The sequence below is a fragment of the Rhinolophus sinicus genome, chromosome 1 (genome assembly GCF_057876585.1).
Source record: "Rhinolophus sinicus isolate RSI-liver-muscle chromosome 1, RSI-T2T, whole genome shotgun sequence".
Classification (NCBI taxonomy): domain Eukaryota; kingdom Metazoa; phylum Chordata; class Mammalia; order Chiroptera; family Rhinolophidae; genus Rhinolophus; species Rhinolophus sinicus.
In genome coordinates, this window is record NC_142501.1 from 62,623,521 (window position 1) to 62,631,086 (window position 7,566).

The 7,566-nt window shown below is 40.5% G+C and overlaps 1 non-coding gene across 1 annotated transcript; it reads right to left on the reverse strand.

Annotated features, from left to right (window-relative positions):
- Window positions 1–4,538: 4,538 nt before the first annotated feature.
- Window positions 4,539–4,645, reverse strand: LOC141570331 (U6 spliceosomal RNA). Its single transcript, XR_012494323.2, has one exon. It is a non-coding gene; the product is annotated as a U6 spliceosomal RNA (small nuclear RNA).
- Between the last annotated feature and the right edge of the window lie 2,921 nt (window positions 4,646–7,566).

Here is a 7,566-nt window from a genome sequence, read left to right on the forward strand (position 1 = left end):
TTAAGACTAACGTTAAATAAATGCTTACTGTGTATCAGGCAACGTTCCAAGTGTATTTCATGCATCATTATTCGTTCATTCAGTAAATACTTTCCAAGTGCTTCCTGTGTGCCAGGCAGGCCTGCCCTTGGTGTTTGGAATATGTCAGTGAATAACACAGACAAGAAATCTTGCCTGGTGAAATTGATACACTAGTGAGCAGGGACAGACAATAAACACAATCAATTAATAAATTATACAGTGTGTAGGAAGGTGATAAATGTTATGGAAAATAAAGAGCAGGGGAAGTGGAAAGAGTGTATGTGTATGAGGGAAGGTGGGCTGTAATCTTCAATAGGTTGGTCAGTATTGACCTCGATACCCGAGCAAAGATTTGAAGCCCATGAGCAAGTGAACCATGCAACTGTCTGAAGGAAGAAAATGTTGGCTAAGAGGAACTATCACTGTAAAGGCTGTAAGTCAAGAATGTGTTTGTTGAGTTTGAGAAACAGTAAAAAGGTCAGTGTGGCTGGGCACTGGGGTTCGGGGATTGATTATGTAAGGACTTTGACCATGATAAGGACCTGGCTTTCACTTGGAATGAAAAAGGGAGTCATTGGAGGATTTTGAGGAGAGGGGTGTCATGTCTGAGTTAAGTTCCGAAAGGATCACTCTGGCTAGGAGGACGAGAGTGGAAGCAGGGCAGTGAGTTGGGAGGTGATCGTATAACGATGCAAGGGAGCAAAGATCAGGGCTGAGACCAAATAGTAACAAAGGAGTTGATGAGAATTGATCACATACTGGATATTTTTATACCGAACACAGTGCAACCTGATTAGCTGGAAGTGCGTATGAGAAAGCGGGAAGTCAAGGATAATTCCAAGACTTATTAACCTTGACTAATCATTACAGCCAAGTAGGTTATATTATTAACCATTTTATAAATGAGGAAACTGAAGCTTCGAGAGGAACTAACTCTAGGTTATTTAGCTAGTAAGTACCATGTTTCCCCGAAAATAAGACCTAACTGGAAAATAAGCCCTAGCATGATTCTTCAGGATGACATTCCCTGAACATAAAAGCCCTAATGCGTCTTTTGGAGCAAAACTTCATATACGACTCGGTCTTATTTTTTGGGAAACACGGTAGCAGAGCTGGGGTTGGAACCCAGGGTTGTCCGAGTCCAAAGGCTGGGCTTCTTAACCATAATGCACTGCATCTGGAGGCATTGGGCTGTTACTGGGACTCTGCCCTCAGACTCCAAGAAACTGATTCCAGGGGTGTTTTCTGGTACCTACTGTGGAAACCAGTTTCCATTAACATGTTTCCATGCCTTAAACCCAATCCATTAGTGACTATATTCCTGTCCCCCAACATCTTCTTTTCTTAGAGTCTCCGATGTCTGAAGACTGTGGGCGACTTTCTTAATCTCCCTGACCAGCAAAATATCCATGATGGGCTTGATTTCCCCCCAGATTTGGACTCCCTTCAAAAGCTTTCCTTTCCTCATTGGCAAAGCTTCACATTCCAGAGCCATTTTCTAATATTTGTCCTCTTAGACCTACTCTAGGTTAATTGACTCCTGACGACTTAAAACTGTATAATTGCCCATACGCAGGAGGGGAGCATGTGATAGGGAGAGCTGTGCCAAGAGTGACCTTCTTGAGGTCTGTGCATTTTTCCCAGTCTTGGTGGGAGAGAAAGGTACGGACGGAGCCGTCAGCATGGAGGCCTCCAGGCAGGACAAGTTTTGATGTGCTGGATAGATATAGACCCACCTGCCTTCAAGGAAATCCTCCCCATGGTTTTGGTTTACCTTCTTCCACCTGAGCAATTTAGTGTCTTTTGATCTCCCTCTGCAGCTTCAAGCACACTTATAATGAGCTAACAGTATTGCCTTAACAACCAGCAATGAAATTTCCTCCTACAGAGGAAACTCACTATTGGAGAAAATGTTTTGAAATGTGCTTATAGGGCAGAAAATGAGTTCCCCAATGCTGGGATGTCAGCTGGCACTCAGAGGAGGGTGAAGTTCTGGTTTCATGGCAGAAGAGGGGAAGGGAACAGCAGAGATGAACAGAGATAGACAAAGGAGAGGGAAGATAAAGCCATCAAACTGGAGGAAAGCAATTCAGGGCACACTTCACCACAATCTATAATCCCCACCAAAATTGCTTGTCCCTAGAAGACTTGATGTGAATTGAAGGGTGACTTGAAGGACTGCTAGGGATCTAAAGAAGTGGCTCAGTTTTAGGTTAGGGTTTTCATAGGAGGACAAAGGCATTGTGTGAAGGAGACAGAACTCAAGAAACACAGGAGGCAGAAGAGAGTTTTGGGCATCGCAGGTCATGAAATAAAAGAGTTCAAGGGAATTTCAACTACCGTGTTTCCCCAAAAATAAGACCTAGTTGGACAATCAGCTCTAATGTGTCTTTTGGAGCAAAAATTAATATAAGACCCTATGGAGACAGAGCCAGGAGTGCAGTTTCCAGGCTCTTGGCCTCATGTGGAAAGGCGCTGGCTCAGGTAGTAAATGGCCATCAACTGATTGGATGGCCATCAGCTGTGGCTAGTTGGCCGTCAGCTGTAACCAGTGAGCCATTGGCCACTAATATAACTGCTGTGGCTATGCTAGCAAAAAATGGGGGCTAGCAAGAAGACGGTGGCTGAGCTAGCAAGAGTGGATTGCAGTTAGCAAGTGGAGTCTATCAGTTGGCAGGCAGAAAAGCGAACAGCAGGTCGTATGTCGTGTGAATCCAGCCTCCAGCGAGAATATAATGGTATGACTCCCCTATCAATGGCTCCGTGGGTGTTCCTTTTTTGACTTGCCATATCCTGCATTCTTATGCGGGGAGTGGGACCAGAGACCCCTCAGGCCACCCCGCGTGACAGACCCGGTCTCATATTATGTTATATAAGACCGGGTCTTATATTATATTAAAATAAGACCTTTTAATAAGCCTTTAAATAAGGTTTTTAATGAGTTTTTAATCAGCCTGATTTTAACATGTCTAGGAACAAAGGTTCTTCCTATTTAACAACAAAATAAAATTCAGTAAGTTCTGTAAAAATTAAGAATTTCGTAAAAAATGTGGCCAGACTAGTTTTGCATCACACAGGTTAAACATTTGACTGACTTGTTTTTGCAGTAATTGTGACATTGTGTGATGTTCAGGAAGAATTTTCACCTCTGTTTCTTGTTGATAATAAAAAAATATTTACCATTTCTTAATTACAGCTATTACCTCATGTACCAGGCACTTTATAGAATTACCTTGTTTGATCCTATAACAACAATGGGAGATAATTAGCTAATTAAGCATTCCTCTTAAATATATGAGAAACTAGAAGACTCAGAGAAATTAATGATTTGGCCAAGGTCATACAACTAGTAAGTACTGGAAGGAACATTTAAATACAATTTTCTATCTTTGTAGCCCCCAGTCTCTGGGATTGTCCTTGCAGGAATGCCGCTAAAACCGATAATTATTGTTAAATCAAAATGCAAATTCTCTGTTTTTGAATGGATATGGAACAAAAAAGATTAAAAACAGTACTCTGTTTATTCATAGTAAAGCTATAAGCTACTAAAACCACACACACACACACACACACACACGCACCCTACAATTAGAACACTTTAGCATTTAAATGACACTTCTCTCCTTCAAAGGGTTTTAATTCTTCTTATTGCTCTTTAATAAACATTTTATGCCCAGGTTACTAAGTAAAGAATATTGCTGAAGCTTTTCTTCATTCTTATCTAAGGCTCCAGTAGACTTGGGCATTCTCAGTGTGACCTGGAAATTTCTCTAGAGGCAAATTTGTGGGATCTGGCCTAATTATGTGGAAAGTTCCTCCTATGTGGAGTTTTGCAGATATTTGCATTCCTTGACTTCTGCCCACTCTTTCTCTTTTACTTTAAATGTTCCCCACTGTGGTTAACTTTTAGTTTTCATAACCACATGAAAAACAAAGGAAACCCCAGTTACCTAAGGCAGCAACAGTACACATAGCTGCCCAGAGCTCATAATAACAGTTTCTCTTGTTATTATAGCAAATCCTAAAGACAAAGACAGGGAAGGACAAAAATGAGGTGGGAGCCAGCAGCCCTGGCGCTAACACGTTCATGTTTTGACATATTTGTTTCAGAACTTTTAATGTAAAAAATCATTAATTTTGTGGTTATAACTACAGCTTTCTGATGTAATTTCCCACTTCCCTTTCTAGTGGTAACAACTGCTCTTAGGTTGATGATTCTTCTTCTCACTCATGTTTTTACCCATTCACTACACCCATGTGTTTTCATCAATAGATGGTATTGATTTGAACATTTTCGACGTTTAACATAATAGGAGGCATACTTGTATAACTTGCTATTTCTTCCATTCAATATTTTTTTTTTAATTAAAGTTTATTGGGGTGACAATTGTTAGTAAAATTACATAGATTTCAGGTGTACAATTCTGTATTACATCATCTATAAATCCCATTCTGTGTTCACCACCCAGAGTCAGTTCTCCTTCCATCACCCTATATTTGATCCCCTTTACCCTCATAAAAATATGGAATGCTTCACGAATTTGCATGTCATCCTTGCGCAGGGGCCATGCTAATCTTCTCTGTATCATTCCAATTTTAGTGTATGTGCTGCCAAAGCGAGCACCAATATTCTTTTAAAGATTTATTCACATGTATTTCATGTGGTGGTATTTCATTAATTGTACCTACTAAATAGCTTTCCATTACATGAATAGACTTAGATTTTTTCATCCATCTTCTGTTTATAGACAGTAAGGAAAGCTTAAGTAAACTTCCTTGTACACATTCCCTTATACATTTTTGTTAGATTTCCTCTGTAGAGCAGAATTTATCTAGAGATGGATATTATAGGTTGTAGAATCTGTGTATCTTTATTTAAAACATTTTTTCCAGCTTTATTGAGATATAATTGACATATAACATTGTGTAAGTTTCAGGTGCACATGTTGATGTGATTTGATACACTTGTATATTACAAAATGATTACTACCATGTTGAAGGTCATTGAGAGGACATGACTGCTGGTTGACCTGTGAGCTGGACACAGGCAATTGGAAGCTCCTCTTCCTCCTACCTTGTCTTTGGAATGTATGTTCTGCCCACTTTTCCCATAGCTGGAGCCATTTCAAAGACAAATCTTGAGAGAATAAGCTGTTGTTGAAACCATCTTAATAGTATACATGACTGAGCCCTATTAAGGCGTCTGTATAAACTTTTAAGATTCTGGTGAGCAGGTGTAAAGATCCACTGTCTTGAGGACACCCAAGACAAGCTTCATATGGAAGTTCCTTTACCTATTAAACCCGCCACCCACCTACGTATCTGGAGTGGTCTTCCTCTTCCTTGGGTCCCTCCTTGCCTTCTGTGTATAAGGGCCAGTTTCAGATTTCACCCAGGAAACTCCTGAGGTTCGAATCAACACAGCCCTGTTTTAGCTAACACCTCCATCACGTCACATAATCACCAATACTTTTTTGTGGTGTTGACATTTAAGATCTTTCTTAACAACTTTCAACTGACTGTCCAAAGAAGATGTGATATACCTATACAATGGAATATCATTCAACCTTGAGAAAGAAGGAAACCCTGCCATTTGTGACAGCATGGATGGATCTTGAGGGCATTAAGCTAAACGAAATAAGTCAGACAGAGAAAGACAAATACTGTATGATCTCACTTGTCTGTGGAATCTAAAAAAGCCGAACTCACAGAAACAGAGACCAGAATGGTGGTCGCCAGGGGCTGGGGGTGGGGGAAATGGGAAAATCGGGGTCAAAGGACACAGACTTAGAAGATGAATAAGTTCTGGGCATCTAATGTACAGCATGGTGATTATAATTAACAATAATATATTTGAAAGTTAAGTGAGTAGATCTTAAATATCCCTTCCCCTCTTAACTTGCTGAAGGTGTAACTCTTCTCCAGCCAGACTCCACTGGATTGCCACTGATACCCTGATAGTTTTTGGGAACCCCCTGCTACATCCAGTGACAGAGGGTTTCTGTGCTCCTTAGCTTTAATTGGGAAAAGCTTGCCTTCTGGACTGAGTGGTTCCAGACGTTCCTTGTTACCACTTGTCTTATTAAATATTTATTCATTTATTTGATTTTGTCTCTTATTACTTAAAAGCCCTTTCCTTATAGTTATGTTTTTAGCTCTTACTGTCGAGTATCCCATAGCACCTGAGATTTCAAGCTCTCTGTTTGATACAAAATGCTGCCTTTTGAGGATTTAAAAAAAAAAAACAAATTCCAACTGCTTTATGTCTTTCAGATGAATTATAACTTGAAGTATCCAGAACACCATCCTATTCAATAATTCACAGGTAATTATCTTATTTGTCTCTCCCAGCCTCCTGTGTCCCCAAGGCATGCCAGTGTAATGCCAGTGAAAGGACACAGAATGGAAGAATACTGGCAGAGGGGCAGATGTTTGATTGGGGGTAATTAATGTTGTAATCAACTCAGGTTTCTGATGTGGTTTCTAGTCTGAAAGTAATTTGGAAAATGTCTGACATGAGGGTACTTGACTTACAAAATTATACCTAATGTAGACTAAACACCATCAAACCTATCAGAGTGGGGTTTGACTTCCTAACGTAGGCACAGCCTTAGATAAACAAACTCATTGTGATACTTTTAGCACTGTACTCAACTCACTTTAGACCAGTTCCATTAGAATGAATTATTTATTGAAATCCATCTATGAGCTTGACTCTGAACAGCCATAAATGAAAACCTAGGCTACCCCCCCAGGGACCTCCCCCCACCACCACCACCAAAGCTAAATTCTGTTGGTTAATATCCTGGTATTATTGGACAATAGATTGGTCGACAGCTCAAGAAAATTCTCTGATGTTTACATTAATCATGAAAACCTTGAAAAGTGATTGTTTTGTATTAGCTCTAAGCCAAAGTTAGGATCATTTGTTTCTTGAGTACCTAAGACGGTTGATGATAAAGCCCTTTGATTATACTTCAGCATATTAATATGTGGATAAACTTTTGGGTTCTTGATTAATGATTAAATGAAAGTCACTTGCCTTCACAAAGGACAAACCCCATTCGTGCTTAAGTCTGTACTTTCAACGTATGCAATAAACTGGGTCACCAAGGAAGTTTTGATCAATGGACCGCTACTATATAGTAAACCATTCCAAGCTCAGATTTTGCTAACTTTTGCTCAGTGTGCCATCACCTGCTAGGCACAGCTCAGTGCTTTGGGACTTGGCCACTGAAAGTGCGGTCTGGTTGACCAGCACCTTTGTCATCCCCTGGGAGCTTGTGCAGGCCGCCCTAAACCTTCTGAGTCAGAATCGGTAGTTTTAATAAGATCTCTAGGTGATTCAGATGCACTTTCAGGTCCGAGAGCCATGTGTGTAGTCCATCCGCAAACTGATAGGGCTGTGAGAGCATAGAGGCCTCTCTCCCTCCATCGGTAGAAAACAAGGCCCAGGAGGTTTAAGAGGTTTACCCAGTTACTAACAGACAGGTAGAAAGAGGCAGAACACAGTTAGGTCAGGTCCTGTGCCGTGTGTTGTTGACA